This window comes from Phoenix dactylifera, chromosome 4, assembly GCF_009389715.1.
Source record: "Phoenix dactylifera cultivar Barhee BC4 chromosome 4, palm_55x_up_171113_PBpolish2nd_filt_p, whole genome shotgun sequence".
NCBI classification, from domain to species: domain Eukaryota; kingdom Viridiplantae; phylum Streptophyta; class Magnoliopsida; order Arecales; family Arecaceae; genus Phoenix; species Phoenix dactylifera.
In genome coordinates, this window is record NC_052395.1 from 28,737,900 (window position 1) to 28,754,371 (window position 16,472).

General features: G+C 36.9%; 1 pseudogene; it reads right to left on the reverse strand.

Moving 5' to 3' along the window:
• Nucleotides 1–7,912: 7,912 nt before the first annotated feature.
• Nucleotides 7,913–9,620, reverse strand: LOC103698070 (annotated as a pseudogene).
• Between the last annotated feature and the right edge of the window lie 6,852 nt (nt 9,621–16,472).

The window sequence follows — 16,472 nt, forward strand, 5'->3', positions numbered from 1 at the left end:
GCTCGGATATTAATTACACTAGAATCATTATTTAGGCCTTGGCAGCTATCCATGATGAGAAGCCTTTTTCTTGTATGTGAATATATTTTTGGTAAGTGGCTGCAAAATTACTTGATGAAAACCCCCCTCCCCCCTCTCTCTGGTTGCACTTCATGAGGAGCACCTGCAAACAGCAACAAAAAATTCATCCTAGAATGTCTATATGGACGAATCTTAAAGAAGTGTAGGAAATTTTGTCCAAAAACAGAAGATGGTTTTTTAGATTCACTCATGACAATTGTATTACTTGTTAGATGCCATTGTAGCATAATGTATTAGCATGATTTACATCATGATTTTGTATAACAAGAACCTGAATTTGTAAGCTACTATATTTTATAATTCATGTACCTATTTACCTTTCAAAGAAAATGTAATATATAGTTATAGCGACCATGTTAACAAAAATAGGTGCCAATTGTTAGCATGGTTGTAATCAACCAAGCTACTATGGCAACTTATTGTGTGGTTTCATAGATAATCATTCAATATAATAGAAAGTGTACATGTTTAGGCACATGGAGCTAATCAAGCAGTCGAAGGAGAACTTGAATGCTTGAATGGTATCATCCCTTGACAATGAATTTGATTATGGCTACAATCAGCCCCCCGAGATTAAGGTGGGTATAAGAAAGAAAAGATGGAGATTAACCCCTCCTAAAACTCATAGAAAAGGGAGAGAATTTAAACACATTGATTCTAATGCATCCATTTAAAGTAAATCACCACTATTCTTATTATTTATTGATTTAATCTATTTCTTGACATTAAATAAGTTAGCGTCCATCATTTTAGTTGAAAGTGTTTTCGAAAAGGGACTAGTTTTGTATCATTCATTCGAAAGAAGGATTCATATTTGCTATGGTCGCTTTGAGATCCGTGCAAATGGATGAACGAAGAAGTTCAAGGTGCTTGAGATATGTGTAGGGTATGATCCTAAGGTCAATGCCATAAAAAAAAAAGATCAATTATTCTTTCGTGCCAAAGATATAACCCGAACCCTTAAGAAGAGTAAGCATCAGCTATCGTGCTAGCTAACATTAAGGTCGAGATTTTATAATCGCTGTTGTTTGACTCTTTTATCTTTGGAGGCTCAAGAAACAAAAGAAGAGATCTCTCTTAGATGAAAGCCTGCAAAAGAGTCCCAAGCAATCTGGTTCTTGGCCTCCGTTGGAGTGGGTTCGAAGGTGTCTTGGAAGTCCAGTGAATTCCTTCTCCATTTGGAACTGGGATAAAACCTAGCAGAGAGTTTGAAAGCCAATCTAATCAACGGCATAATATGTGAGGGCATTCTACACAGAATGAAAGCTATCACGTTGAAAACACGCTTACATGATTATATAATTGTTAAATCATAACAAACAATACTTTTATGAATCCCGTGTGTTTGCCCCTCCCTTTTCTTTCTGAAAAGTAATATTTAATCATAATTAAAGCGTGCATATTTATGATAGCCATGGTGACATAATAAAGATATAGTTCGGTTTTGGAGGAGAAATGATCAATTACAGCACTATTCTGCAAATTCTCATGGTTTTTGCCTCTTGGTTGCGTAAGAAATAGGTGGATCATTGACACAAGTTTTTCATCTTTATCTTGTCTCGAACCAGATCGACAACTGACTTTGTCCTGTTTCGGGTCTTTCCTATCTTCTTCGTACCAAACCAAAGACCTGTTATTTTCCACTCTGCAGCCTATTTAGATGGGTCTCTTGACTCCCCGTCCAGGCTACCGCAATTGTTCAAGCATTGTGGGCAAGTGCATGTACCTGGCCGGACCCATGAATAGCCAAAACTCAGCCCACTTAGTGATGCATCCATCTAAACCTACCACATCCAATTCTGTTCATACGCCATGTTTGGAAATTGTAGTGACACCTTCTCAACTATGGACGTTTCCAGAGAAATCCGGTGATCCTTCAAGTTTCCAAATCGTTCCAAAATTGATCTTTTCGTTCATCTCCGGCAACAAACTGGTGCCATTACATGATTGTATAAAATTGTATTATGGCCAAAATACCTTTCGTATCAATTATTTGTGGGGTGAAGTCCTAGGATAGATTTCAAAAAACTCTTAGTGACTCATAGTTAAGGTTCATCTACTGCACAGATCTCAAAAACACTCCAAACACTTTCATTCATCCACCCGCAAAGATCTCAAAGCACTCGTAATATATGGCCTATATTTAAGGATCACCCAATGCACAGATCACGAAGCACTTCGAACACGTTCATCCATAGTCAAGGAAACCCACCATGAAAATCTCAAAGCAGTTCAAACACCTTCATTCATCCATATACAGATCTTAAAGCACCATTAATTAGTATGTGGCTATAGTTAAGGGTCGCCTACCACACAGATATTAAAGCACTCCGAACTCCTTCATCTATCCACCTACACAAAAGGCAAAGCACCCTTAGTATATGACTCATAGTTAAGAATCACCTACCGTGCAGATCTCAAAGCACTTTGAACTCTTTCATTTATCCGCCTGTATAGATTTCAAAGCATCCTTACAATATAGCCCATATTTAGGGATCACACCTTGCATATATCTCAAAGTACTCGAACTTCGTTCATCCATCTATAGAGATATCAAAACACCCTTAGTATTTGGCTCATAGTTAAAAATCACATGTTGCACAAATCTCAAAGCACCCTGAACTCCTTCATTCATCTGCACTCTGAAAACGGTAAGGGTATGTTGGTTATTTGTAATGATAGGCTAATATTGTCTGCTGGTTGGAGAGCTAAAGGACTAGTTTAGAACTATTTGGAAACTTGAAAGGATTGTTTGAAACTTTTTAAAGTTGAGATGGTGTTTCTAAAAAATGTTCAAAGTTGAGGAGGTGTCACTACAATTTTTCTCCTTTGTTTCAATAGAGGATATAACCCAAGGAATTAGGAGTGTTCATCGGCAGGTCAGTCTTGATTAAAGCTGTAAATATGACTTTATTTTGATGGTGATATAGTTTGGCTCCGAGGATCATATAATTATTCCCAAAGAAGTGGAACATGATAGTTCCAATTTTTCATCTAAATATTTGAAGTGTGATATTAATGCTCTTTCTCGAGGGTTTGTTGGGACATTAATTTATATGGCACATCCTGTCTTTTTTTCTCATTGGATCTCCATCACAATTTGTTCAAAAGGTTGTTATCTTGATGATCAATTATGGTTATGGCATGTGGTAGAAGAGATGTTGAATCACTATCCAATTAAAAATGAAATGGATGGTAGATACTACTCATTGCAAGTTGAGATGGACCAAATATATTTTTCTTTTTGTATTATAAAACATCAATCTGATCACACCAATCCCATCATGTCATGCAGCAAACCAGTGGTTGAGAGATTTTGATGATAGGGTCGGACTGGTAATATATTTTTAAGACATAACGTTGGGCACATGATATAGCCCACACAGGACAAGATTTGAGAGAATATGCAAAACTTATATATTTAAATATAATTTTAATATTATTGGACAATAATGATCTTAATTCACAACAAAATGATTCCATCATTAACAAATAATAAAATTTATCCAATTACAAAATTCAGCCATCTGATTAGTATCAGTGATGCTCTAGCATCCATTCTCTCACCTATGATCCCAAACCGTAGCTAGGTATCAAGCATCCTACGTCTCTGACTTTGAAATAATAGCTTAGTAAGAATTCTTTTACGTCCACACCAACTTAAATAATATAAAAATTGAAAATAGTAAATAATCAATAATGATACATACCACAAAATCTAATACTAGCTATCTAGCATAATAGTATAATTTGAACACTTAGTAATATATTATATAGCATCAAAATATCTTTTCATGTAATAATAATGTAAGTTATTTTTATTTTAGATTAGTATATCTCAGATCCGATAAATTTTGGCTTTTAACTCTGAACAACCACAACCATGTTTTCGGTTGGTGGCAGAACATCAACAACACCATATTTTCGACCTATAGCAGGGCATCAACAAGTTTCATATTTTTGATCCATGGCAGGGCATCAATAGTACCACATTTTCGACCTATGGTGGGATATCAACAATACTATATTTCTAGCATGTGGTAGTGCATCAATAAGTACCACATTTCCATCCTATAGTAGAGTATCGATAACATGGTTAGTCCAAAGCACTCCAATCAACTATCCAATTATCCAGTTTATTTTCATGCTTGTTAGATAAATGTAATTCAAGCCACATTCTTTACATTATCCAACGCATACCAGTACCAATTCCACACAATTTAAAATCAGCAATATATGATACATATGTACATAAAAATCATGCATCCTCAATGGATAATCATGCAATGGACATTATCATTCCTATGTATGAAAGACAAAGTTAGGATGCAGAAAAATAGTATATACATACATACATACATACATACATACATACATACATACATACATACATATATATATATATATATATATATATATATATATATATATATATATATATATATATATATATATATATATATATATATATATATATATAAGAGAGAGAGAAAAGATGAAATGGGGGAGGGGAATGTGGTTGTCCCATCCCTTGTAGGAAAGAGGAAGAGGAGGCAGGAGGGGCGGTGATCCGGTGATGGCATTAGTAGCCAGTAGCTAGAAGACCAACAGCATGGGGCGGTGATGGTAGATGGCCGGCGAGGAGAGAGAAAGACCAGCCTGTGGATCGGCCTCGCTCTAGTACTAGACTGGCCCAAAAGAAAAGGCAGGTTTCACAATACAAGTTCCTCCCATAGTATTAATTAGATAAAGGTCAAATTACATATATATACTAGCTCCAACGCTATGCACTCCTGTTGGCTTGAAATATGGATTTCTCATCATAGTTAAGATGTGATTACTTGTGAATTCGTCATGTCCTCTAGTTTGGGGGATCACATTGTGAAATTTTTCCTCATTCGAATCACTACAAGAAAGAGGGGGCATTAGTGATGCTTTTTTAGGTAATTACTGACGCTTATACGCATCGGTAAAACGCTTTCCGATACTTCCTAAAGCATCGGCAAAGCGTCGCCTATGTAAGAGTCGAAAAAATAATTTCCGACGCTTCTAAAAAGTGTTGGGACTTAGCAACGCTTTGCCCATGCTTTTAAGTGTTAGTAATTAGCGGTAATTAGCGACGCTTTATTGCATCGCCAATGAACGACCACATAGAAACGCTTTAAAGCATTGCTATTTTTGGGAATTTAGCGATGGTTTAAAGCATCGTTAATTACAATTTAGTGATGCTTTAACGCATCGCTAATTGGACGTATTCATGATTTTAATAATGCTTTAAAGCATCGTTAGGGTTTTTTTTAAAAAAATAAAAAAAATTTAAAACTCTGTATATAGATTCAAACACATACACAATATACGTGATATACACATGTCACAATCAAATATATTTATCAAAATATTCATATTGTACTTTACAAAACATTAAAAAAAAATACATATAAAACTTCTAAATAAAAGCTATCGAGGGTTGATGGCATTATCATCTCTACGTGCAGATGAAGTATTAGGAACCTATAAAAGAAATTTGAATGTTTGAACAGAAAAAGCATTAAATGCATCAATACCCTCCCATATCTGTTTCAATTTCTCTATTAAAAGTTGTAAAAAAACATCAATATCATTACCTGGGCCCTTATCATCTAGAATAACTATTGATAGAATGAGTAAAGACTATTTCATATACATCCATGGTGACAAATTATATGGAGTCAAATCAACCGGCTAAGTGTTGTATATAGAACTCATCGTTCGAAATGGATTAAATCCATCAGTAGCTAAACCCAGCCTAACTCTGCGAACATCAGAAATAAATTCATGATGCCTATCATCAAATGCTTTTCATGCTAAACTATCCGCTGGGTGCCTTAACATTTCATCCTTTGTACGGCCTTCGTTATGCCATCTCATCGAGGAAGCCGTCTTCGATGATGCATACATTTTTTTTAATCTAGGTATGAGAAAAAAATACCTCAAAACTTTAGCCGATTTTTTTTTAATTCGTGCCGCATCCACTTCATTCAACAAATCATGCTCGTCTTCTTTAGCTTTCTTCCATCGTGAAGATCCATATATTCGGCACGACTCTTTGTTAATATTTTCACCATGAAATAAAATACAGTCATTCGGACCACTGTGTATCTTTTCGTATCTAAGATCCAATTTTTTTACTAGTTTTTTGGCTTCATAAGAAGATGATGGCAAAGTAACGCCTTCCAAAAATGCATCCTTTAATAATTGAAGAAGCATAGTAAAAGACTTGCTAAATTACCCATTCAAATATTTTAAATGAAATAAATGCACAAGAAAAAAAATCTTCAAAAAATTCTTACAACCTAGATATAGTTCTTCATCGCAAGCTTTCAGCAAGTTATGATACTGAGCTGTCATCATCAGAGTGTATAGGTTCCTCAATATGCATAAAATCAGTATATAACTGTATGCTCATCACCTATTGCAACTGCTTTTTGTCCTTCACTAAAATCTGCTAGATTTCTAATACTATATCCAAGAGCATCTCTGAGTAAGCTCCTTATATCATCTTCTCCTATAGAATTTCTTTCCATGTTACTGGATCCAAAACTAGTAGTGTCTTCTACATACGAGAGTTGGTTACATGGAGACGACAATATGAACTCTCCATGAAATACCCATTCAGTATAACCTCTCGTAAAATTATTCCACACCAAATGTTCTTTAATAGTTTTTGGAGCGAGAGAAGAAGAATTTACACATTTTCGACATGAACATAAAATCTTCCCATTCATATTAGATTTTTCAAAAACAAATTTAATAAAATTCTGAACTCCATTCAAATATTTGACACTAGATCTCAATTTATTTATCCAACTTTTATCCATTCTATTAAAATATTACTTGAACTGCAACTTATCTAAAAAAATAAACAAAGTTAGCATATGAAGATGGGTGGCATAAAATAAGGAACTATGACTTTATGGTGACGTAATAGAAGAAGATCCCAAACCTGTCCTTGTCCTTGTCCTTGCCGGCTCCAAACTTCAAATGCCATGTGAGTGCTCTGCGGTGGAGGAGGAGGAAGTTGTCTACGGAGAGGAGGCCAATGAAGAGGGGGAGGAGGAGAAGGAGATGAAGCGGAGGAACATGATTTGGGGTCGGTCGGCGGAGGCGAATGGTTGAGATCAATGAAAAGGGCTGAGGAGGGAGGGGGTCGGTCAGCATGGGTTAGGGATTTAGGGCTGTAGAGGGAGGGGGTCGATCGGGTTTTGTTGGGAAGGGAGGGGGGGAGGATGAAGTCCGACGACGCTCATAAGCATCGTCTTATTATTCCCTTACACCGACGCTTATAAGCGTCGGTGATTAAATCTTCCGACGCTTATAAGTATTGGTAATGGGTGGCTGACACCGACGCTACACAAAGTATCGGTGGAACCTTTTTTTTCCAACGATTTTTAAAAGCGTTGGCATTCTTTGTCGCAAGAAAAAAATTGCCGACGCTTTGATCCAGCATCGGCAATATAGAGTCGGCAAAGATCTTTTTTGTTGTAGTATATCATGCATGCCTAGTATTGTGCAGGAGCTTTTAACTCAATCTATGAACTGATATAGGAAGCAAGAGACAAGGAGAGAATAATACATGCAGAACTTCCTCGATCAGTAGGCTGCAGTAAAAAGATCTCAGAGACTAACTCAAAGAAATGATCAACGGTGAAACATTGACATAATTTATTGGATGGTTTGATGAAGAATTTTGCAAACTCATACATGAGGATATCTCCCATCTCCATTATTCTCAAACAACCAGAAATAATAAATTCATACTTCCATAGCAAAGTGCACGCACAAAACAACTTGTTCATTGACATCGTTGTTCTTGGCCTAGAAATCGGAGAAGGAGAGGGATGGGATTGAAGGAGTTTGGAGGAGCATCCCACACAGAAAATGCACTAGTAGAATTCATCCATTTCTTAGCAATATCTAGATAGTGGCGTTGGATAACATCTCTTAAACTCTCCGTACTGTTTACCCACTCGAATCCCTTCTTTGTGTATGTCTCTTCGTTGAAATAGCTTGTGAAGAATCGGTCAGCTTCCAACCTCCTACTCATAGTGAAATTAGACTGTAAGTAGTCGAACAACCTCATATGAAATCATACAATTAAATAAGGAGATGAAAATGCCCATTGTTTTTACCTTGATGCCATTATAATGGAGATAAAGAAAGCAGTTTCACTGATGGCAAATCCCTTGATCTTTTTCTCTACCATAAGACCTACTAGAAGATCCAACTTCAAAACATCATCACTATATACTTCTCCTAGAGTCTCAACTGCTTCATGGTCATCAGTTAAATCCTCCCATTTGGATATGGGAATCATTAGCAAGCCCCTTCTGAATTGGTTGTACCTTGGCATACTTCTCTCCCGGTCTTGATAAACTATTTGAACAACCATAAAACAATCATTAGCTTCCATATATACCATATGCATGTAGCATGGAGCAATGTACATACAATGTGCATGTATTTGTGGATAGTTATCTTCAAGGGCAGGCATGTCGACGTGATGCTGTTTGGCAAATGACATCAGGGGATAGTTGATTCTCCTCTTATGCCTACCAGATCCTCCATTTTGATGCTGTTTGGCAAATGACATCATTATAATATAGTGTATGCATTAGAAATAAAAAACAAAGAAAAGGAAATGAGCGAGGCAAAGAATAAGGGAATAAATGAAGGATGGAGATAAAAATAGAAGCCTACTCTTCAAGGTATTGGGGAGATCTGTTTGGTCCGGAATTGGTGTTGATGTTCCTAAGTGTAAGGCTGTCCAGAAGAAGCGAGTGCATTCTATAAACACTCGTGAACTCCTCGGTCAAGAAATATGGAACTCCATGATTGTTTGGCTTCTGCAATCCCACAAGTCCGGAAAGGGCAGGCCCCCCTATGTGCCCAAAGATATCCTTAATAGTTTTTCCTAACAATCCATACCTGCAAAAGAAAAGTGCAAATGCTTTCAGATTAAGTGTATATGTGATTCAGTCTTAATATTACATGCATGATATGTTCTTTTCCAATTTGCGTGCATAGACGCGTTCATTGTGTAGGTCTTGAGAAGCTCTACAGTCCAATCAATTGTGTGAAACTTTGCAATTACTGCAGATGTCACTAGTTTAGCATATCGGGACAGCTCGTCATCATTTAGATGGGGATATTCTGCTTGTAGGAGAGCAAAAACCATAACTGTTAGTATAGATCAAAACTTGAGGGTTTTGAGCTTTCCAAAGGTAATAACCAAATGCATGCAAATGAAAGCCATGTATTTATTATACTTTAAGTGCATCACAGACAGCATTGGGCTCTTTAATGAAAAGGGCTTGTAAAGTTAACACTCCAGCCCAGCTATTACGGATGTCACCATATATAGCTATTCCTTCATCATCATGATCAAGAATGTTGTTAGCTCCAATCTTCAATTTTCCATGAACAAATGTCCTCACTTTTTCTGCCTTCTTTGCTTCACTCCCATAAATAGCACTTCCATCCCTGGACAAATTATTGGCCATATGATTTTTTTTTATATTTTTTTTGATGAAAAGGAAGAGCCGTAGCTCCACCTATCTTTAGAGAATGAAGCAGATTACAACTTAACACTCCAAAAATAATCGAATTAATATTTTAACACAGGTTTTAGCAAGACGGCAGCTACTATCATTAATTGTGACAATCATAGTTATTCAATTAACTATAATTTGACACTTTGGGGTTCTATATAAATATAGAAAAATCTAGTCTTTTATTGATAGAAGTTATATCACGCCTCCGACCTGAGATAGCGAGCTGGGAGTTGCGGCAACTGTCGGACACTCATAGGGAACTCTTCCCACGAGCATGCAAGGCATTTCAACATAATATCTTAAATATGTAGCAGAACAATTTAAATTAATAATATGCAATATTTATTTCATCAACTAACTCAACTTATAATGTCTTACAATTCTAACATTAGTCTAAGGTAATACATTAATTTAAATAAAATTTAATCTAAGATAATTATAATTTGACACTTTGAGGCTCTATGTAAGTATAGAAAAATCTAATCTTTTAGTGATAGAAGTTAGCGATGAACGAAAATGAGTGGCTTGAAATTGGTTGCATGTTGGATATATTGGGAATATGCCAAAGGGATTGAACAACAAAGATAGGATAGGTCAAACTAGGACTTTGTCCAGACATCCAAGAGGAACGTTATATGGTTTTCATATTGTACTAGTCATTGATGTGGTTTTATTTTCCTCCTCGATCTCATTTAGAACAGATATCAATACCCTGACGCAAAAGGCCGCCTGAAACAGTGGAAAACCCTGCTTGGGCAATCACGTAGTTATATTTTCACTGCATAACCTTTTTTTTTCTTTGTGCGAGATTTTGGTGTTGTCGTAGCATTTCAAAGATGAATCATGTCATGACCAAGTCAAGTCAAGTGATGCACTTGTCAAAACCGGAGTAGACTGGGGTGGACAAGATTATGTTCTTTTTGAGAAGAAATGGACTGGATTAGGTGATAGATGGCCTAAATAGAACTATACACCAGTCAATGAACATTTTGAATCTTATCTAGGACCTAGCCTTACATTTGGAGTATTATTGTCACTATAAGAAAATTGGGCATTAGCGACGCTTTTTTTGGGACATTACGGACGCTTATAAGCGTCGGTAAAATAGTTTCCAGCACTTTCCAAAGCATCGGTAAAGCGTCGCCTATGTAAGAGTGGAAAAAATATTTTCCGACGCTTTCAGAAGCATCGGAAAATAACGATGCTTTACCGACACTTTTTGGCGTCGGTAATTTTCTGTAATTTAGCGACCCTTTTCAGAAGCGTCGCTAATTGATACCTCTTCGTGATTTTAACGATGCTTTAAAGCGTCGTTAGGGTAATTTTTTGGGGTAATTAATCATCGGTACATTTATTGACCGGTCTCTAACGTTTAATCCTTGTTAACTGGTTGTTTAACAATCAGTCCAGCCATATTTCAATCCTTTATTACGGGACAAAAACACCCCCTAAAAATATTTTAATTCCTATTGTTTTATCTTCCATCCCACCGGAGAAGAGAGAAAAAAGGGGGTCGAGCCCACCACGGTCGGCGCCGGCCACGGTCCGACCCCTCTCGAGCCACGGCCGCGCCGTCGGAAATACTCCCGCCCCAGCTCCCTCCCGAGCCCTCCTGCGGCCGTGCCACCGAGAATGCCTCCACCCCCGCCCCACGGTGGGGAGGCGCTGAAGAAGAGGAAGAAGGGCGGCCGTGGCATCCTACGACCGTCGTCGGCCACGACCCATCCTCCTCTCGTGTCCACCGCGGCCCGGCCCCTTTCCGGCGTCGACGGCCTTGCGGGACGAGAAGAATTCTCCACGGGCCATCTGCGGCCGCCGCAGGCGCCGCAGCCCGGCCCCCTCTCGTGGCCCCCTCCTGCGGCCGCCATGGCCCGGCCCCCTCCCGTGGCCCCCTCTTGCGTCCGCCACGGCTCGGCCTCCTTCCGACACCGACGACATTGTGGGAGGAGAAGAAAGAAGAAAGAAGAAAGAAGAAGAAGGGAAGAAGAGAAGAAAAAAAAAGAAAAAGAAAAGAAAAAAAGAAGAAAAGGAAAGAAAAAGAAGAAAAAAAAGAAAGAAAGGAAAAATAAATAAATACATACATACATACATACATACATACATACATACATACATACATATATATATATATATATATATATATATATATATATATGAATGAATGAATGAAAAGAAGAAAAAAAGGAAAGAAAAAAGAAGAGAAGGAAAGAAAAAGAAGAAAAAAAAGAAAAAAGAAAGAAAAAGAAGAAAAAAAAGAAAAAGGAAAGAAAAAGAAGAGAAGGAAAGAAAAAGAAAAAAAAAGAAAAAAAAGGAAAGAAAAAGAAAAAAAGAAAAGAAAAAAAGGAGAAGAAAAAGGAAAGAAAAAGAAGAGAAGGAAAGAAAAAGAAGAAAAAGAAAAAAAGGAAAAAAAAGAAGAAAAAAAAGAAAAATAATGAGTGAGTGGCAGTTAGGTTAGTAAGCTTGGTAGACAGGTAATATAGTATGACACAAATTTAAATAAGCTTGGCACATAATTAATCAATGTTTTAACACTTAATCTAGTCTGGCACGGTTTTTTGTTCTGTGCACATAGTTTACTGTTCCCTGCACAAAGATATAGTTTCTGTGTACACAGTTAAGTTAAGCTATCTGATTTTGGTAGAATGTTTCGAATCAGTTACAACGGCATGGTAGACACTTAATATAGGTTGTTCTTGTGAGCCAAGACTTACCCTAGCATGGTGCATAGTTGATTAAGCTTAAAAACACACTTAATTAACCAATGCACACACTTAATTAACCCCGAAACATAGTTTTCTGTTATGTGCACACAGTTTACCGTTTCCTGCATACAGGTATGGTTTCTCTACACACAGTTAAGTTAAGCAACCTGATTTTTGTAGAATATTTCGAATCAATTACAATGATGTGGTAAGCACTTAATATAGGTTATTCTTGTGAACCAAGTCTTACCTTAACATGGCGCATAGTCGATTAAACTTGAAACATACTAAACTAATGATGACACATACTTAATTAACCCCGAAATACAGTATTATATTGTGTGCACACAGTTTACTGTTTCTTGCACACATGTATAGTTTCTCTGCACATAGATAAGTTAACCATGCTATATTACCTGTATACCAAGTAGGAGTGGCAAAATATGACCCGATCCGCCAACCCGACCCATGTTCGACCAGCCATAAACAGGTTTGGGTTTGGCCTAAACAGGTTCGGATCGTAAACAGGTCGATCCGTTTAACCTGTTTATTAATTGGGTCGGATACGGATTTTAGATGTCTGACTCATTTAAACCGTTTAACCCGTTTAACTGTTGGGCGGGTTAAACAGGTCTAAACAGGTTAAACGGGTTAAACAGGTTAAACGAGTCTAAACAGGTTAAACGGGTCTAAACAGGTCGGGTTGGGCAGGTTAAACAGGTTTAAACAGGTTAAACGGATCAGGTTGGGCAAACAGATTAAACAGGTTGGGTCGGGTTGGGTAAACAGGTTACCTGTTTATTAAACAGGTTAAACGGGTTGGGTCGGGTCACTTGTTTAATAAACAGGTCAGGTTCAGGTTGTAATTTCTGACCTATTTAATAAACAGGTCGGGTTCAGGTTTATGATTTTCTGACCCGACCTGCATGTGACCCGACCCGTTTATGACCCGACCCGACCCGATTGCCACCCCTAATACCAAGCTTACAAACCTAACTACCACTCGCTCATTATTTTTCTTTTTTCTTCTTTTCTTTCTTTTTCTTTTCTTCTCTTCTTTTTCTTTCCTTCTCTTCTTTTATTTTCTTTTTATTCTTTTTCTTTCCTTTTCTTCCTTTTTTTCTTTTCGTTTCTTGATATTGATAGATACAGTGGAAGAAAAGGAAAGAAAAAGAAGAAAAAGAAAAGAAAAAGAAGAAAAGAAAGAAAAAAAAAGAAAAAGGAAAGAAAAAGAAGAGAAAGAAAGAAAAAGAAGAAAAGAAAAGAAAAGAAGAAAAAGGAAAGAAAACAAAAAGGATGAAAAAGAAAGAAAAAGAAGAAAAGAAAAAAAAGAAGAAAAAGGAAAGAAAAAAAGGAAAAAAAAAGAAAGAAAAGGAAAGAAAAAGAAGAGAAGAAAAAAAAAGAAGAAAAGAAAAAAAAGAAGAAAAAGAAAAGAAAAAGAAGACAGTTAAGTATTATCTGTACACAATTAAGTCTTCCCTGCATACAGACTTAATTCTGTCCAGAGAATACTTAATGCGTACAGATAGCACTTAACTAGGTTCATCACACAGTTAAGTATTTTCTGTACACAATTAAATCTTCTATGTACACAGTTTAGTGTTCTCTGCATCACACAATAAAGTGTGTGCAGAGAAGACTTAATTGTATATAGAAAATATTTAACTGTGTGTATCACATAGTTAGGTGTTCTCTATACACAATTAAATCTTCTCTGCACATACTTAAATATTCTCTGCACATAGTTTAGCGTTCTTTACATCACACAATTAAGTATGTGCAGAGAATATTTAACTGTGTGCATCACACAGTTAGGTGTTCTCTATATACAATTAAATCTTCTTTTCACATACTTAAATTTTCTCTGCACACAGTAAAGTATTCTATACATCACACAGTTAAGTTAAATATTCTTTGTACACAATTAAGTCTTCTCTGCACACACACTTAAATCTTCTCTACATACAGTTAACTGTTCTATGCATCACATAGTTAAGTATTATTTTTCTTTCCTTTTTCTTCTTCTTTTTTTCTTTTCATTTTTTTCCTTTTTTCTTTTTCGTTCCTTTTTTTCTTTTTCGTTCCTTCTCTTCTTTTTCTTTCTTTTTCTTTTTCTTTTCTTCTCTGCACACAGTTAAATATTCTCTGCATCACACAGTTAAGTGTGTGTAGAAAAGACTTAATTGTATGAAAAGAATACTTAACTGTGTGCATCATACAGTTAAGTGTTCTCTGTACACAATTAAGCCTTCTCTACACACACTTAAATTTTCTTTTTCTTTCTTTTTCTTCTGTTTTTCCTTTTTTTTCTTTTTTTCTTTTTTTTCTTTCTTCTAATCTCGTGAGGTCGGCGCCGCCAAAAGGAGGCCGTGCCATGGCGGCAGCGGGAGGAGGCCTGGCTGCGGCCACTTTATTTATTTATTTATTATTTTATTACATTATATTATATATGTATTTATTTATTTATTTATTCGTTCATTCATATATATATATATGTATTTATTTATTTATTTTTTTTTTCTTTCTTTTTTTTAGTTTTTTATTTTCTTCTTTTTCTTTTCTTTTCTTCTTTTTTTTTTCTTCTATTTTCTCCTCCCGTGAGGCCGGTGGTGCTAGAAGGGGACCGGGCCGTGGCGGCCGCGGGAGGGGGTCCAGCCGTAGTAGCTTTATTTATTTATAATTATTTTATTTCATTATAATATATTATTTATTTATTTATTTATTCGTTCATTCATATATATATATATACTGATGCACTTATTTATTTATTTATTTTTCTTTCTTTCTTTTTTTCTTTTCTTTTTTTTTTCTTCTTTTTTTTTTTCTTTTCTTTTCTTCTTTTTCTTTCTTTTTCTTCCTTTTTTTCTTTTCTTTTTCTTTTTTTTTCTCTTCTTTCCTTCTTCTTCTTTCTTCTTTCTTCTCCTCCAGCGAGCCAACGGCGCCGGAAGGGGGCCGGGCTGCGGCGGCCGTAGGAGGGGGTCGCAGGAGGGGGCGGGGCCGCCGGCAGCTGGCCAGCGAAGAACACCTCTCCTCCCGCGAGGCCGGCGGCTCCAGAAAGGGGCCGGGCCGTGGTGGACGCGGGAGGAGGGCGGGCTGCGGCTGCAGGAGGGGGCTCGTGAGGGGGCAGGGGCGGGGGCAATCCTGGCAGCGGGCCGCAGGAGAGGACTCGGGAGGGGGCGGGGCCGCGGGAGGGGGCACGGGAGGAGGCGAGCCATGGCCGGCGGCGGCCGCAGGAGGAAGCTCGGGTGGGGGCAGGCCGTGGCCGGCGGCGGCGCCTTTTTCTTCTTCTCCTTCTGGGAATGGGAGATGAGGAGGGCAGGGGCATTTTCGTCCTTTTCAAAAAAAATAAAAGGGGCTCAAGGATCGGGAATTAAACTTGGTAAAGATATTGGACGGAAGATTTTAAGACCGGTCAACCGGGACTTTTTGTTATAGCGTGATCTTTTGGAGGGTGGAGAATTAATTACCCCTAATTTTTTTAACAAGTTTTTTAAAAAAATTTAAAACTCCGTTTACAAACTTAAACACATATACAATAAATGCGATATACACATGTCACAATCAAATATATTTATCTAACTATTCGTATTATCAAATTACATTCATATTGTCAATTTATGTTTACAATGTACTTCGAAAGATAAAAAAAAATACATATAAAAATCCTAAATAAAAGCTATCAGGGTCGATGGTATCATCATCTCTACGCGCAGATGAAGTATCAGGAACTTGTAAAAAAGAAACTTAAGAAGTTAAGAATACGAAAATTATTAAGCTCATTAAAAAAATATGATACTTATGTAAAATGTTCAAGTAGATGTAGTTATTTACCTGAGGTGGGACAAACTGATTCAATAAAGATGTAATCTGATCAATCTGAGCCCTCAAAGATTGTATTTACCTAGAGGTGTCTTCTATATATGAGGGTTGGTTACATGGAGATAACAATATGAACTCTCCATGAAATATTCATTCAGTATAACCTCTCGTAAAAGCATTCCACACCAAATATTCTTCAACAGTCTTTGGAGTGAGAGAAGAAGCAATTACACATTTTTGACATGGAAATAAAATATTTCCATTCATATTAGATTTCTCA